Source organism: Entamoeba invadens (assembly GCF_000330505.1).
Source record: "Entamoeba invadens IP1 unplaced genomic scaffold scaff_1105074725803, whole genome shotgun sequence".
Classification (NCBI taxonomy): domain Eukaryota; phylum Evosea; order Mastigamoebida; family Endamoebidae; genus Entamoeba; species Entamoeba invadens.
In genome coordinates this window covers 7,341-9,269 of record NW_004440278.1, presented here as the reverse complement: position 1 = coordinate 9,269, position 1,929 = coordinate 7,341, and positions in this window count along the sequence as shown.

Genomic DNA, 1,929 nt, shown 5'->3' with positions numbered 1-1,929 from the left:
TTTTAATATATAGTCTCCCGCTAAAAGGTATAAATTTCCGACAAATGGTCTAAAGAAACCAAATTATAGTTTATTAAAATTATAATTATAGATTGTGTTTCAATAAGACATTTATTTCTTTATATTGCAAGTATTTCAAAATAAACCAAAATTTTACTAAATAAAAATTCATCGTCAAAAATAGATTAAAGGTACACTGAAAATCAATTTTAATGGATAATGCTGTATACGTGCATTTATTTAGACAATACCAAAAGACCAAACCTGCAACTGCAACAATTATCGACAATTCAACCAATTCATTAGATGTATCAGATTCATTGTGTTGCTGCCTGAAAATATCATAACCTTCGTTAGCTTAACTCCATTTGCTTCTCGTTTCCTTTAAGTTGTTGATTTGGGGATATTTGGTAGGCTTAAAAGAAGAATGTCTTCTTTTAAAGCGAAAGACAGTTTTGTAAATTTGCTTGTTCAAGAAGAAGTCGAGAATGAAGATATGGATGATAATTTGTTTTGAAAAGAAAAAAACATTTTTCACGATATTGAACTCGGAAACAGACTTAAAGAGTTGATGACATTGGTGGATTCTTTATTTGTGGTTACAACACCTCTTTTTAATATTATTGCTTTTAAACAAGCTGTTATAATCAACTGAATCGACAAAACACCACAAAGTGTCGTGTATTCATTGAACAATGTAAAGTTATAGAAACACCTCAATACAGAGAATTGTTTAAATAATTTATTCTAAAACCATTTCAGTTGCCTCAAAAGAAAAGAATGAAAGCATTACTATTATTCCAAATTGAATTAAATAAGAAAGGGAAGAAAAAAGAGCATTAAAAAACCAAAAGAAGATCAGGAAAAAGAAAAAATTGTTTTAAGATTGCCGTTGTCTTTTAAACCAATTAAAAAGCTTGACAAAAATTGATTCAATGTGATTTTATTTTTTTGTTTTTACTTTTTTTAATGTTATTAGTGTCATTTTAACTGTTTTTTATAATTATAGTATAAAATAATAAATTATAGTTTCTTTAGACCATTTGTCGTGATTTTATTACTTTTAGCGGGTGACTATATTAATAAATTATAGTTTATAAATAGTGTTATTTTTTTATAATTAATAATTATTATTGGTTTTTTAATTAGTTTATTATCAAAAAAATAGTTTTAGAATGTTAATTATTTTTTCTGTTTTTATTGTAGTAATATATATAATATTTATTATCATTATTTATAATACATTTTTGTTTTAATGTTTTAAAATAGTTAGTTATATTATATTAAAAGTATAGTTTATAAAAATACAATAAATTGATTATTTTGCGTTTTTTAATTGCTGGATTTCGGGAAGAACTTGTTTATTGGTAATTTTTACTCTTTTTTTTTGGCTAAATTAACCCGTTATTTTACAATGAAAATAAGCTATATATTTTTATTTTATTTTAAGAAAAACAATAGCCGAAAATAGCCGATGATGTGGCAACCTTTTTTTCCCTAAATTTAGGCCAAAGCATTTATGGCGAGCTGCTTCACCAAACTTTGAAGCATTGATTAAAAAATATTTTAATTGTTAATTATAATTTTATTATTCACAATAATAAAATCAATAGTAGGTGGTTAAAAAAAGAAAACTATTTATTATTTTTCTAAAGTATGAGATAATTAGCGATGAGGCGGTAATTAGGATGCGCAATCGTAAACCGAAATTGCCCAAAATGCCCGTTTTTACATTAAAAATCTATTTGCATAAGACAATCATTATTTTTCAATAATCGCAATCTGCAAATTACATAAAACTTGTAGTTCCTTTTTGAGATATGCCATTTCGACAAAAAAATCAAATATCAACAACAAAAAGAAAAAAAACAGTTTTTATTATTATTTGAATTATTAATTTCAAAATCATTTTCATCACCAAAAAGAAAA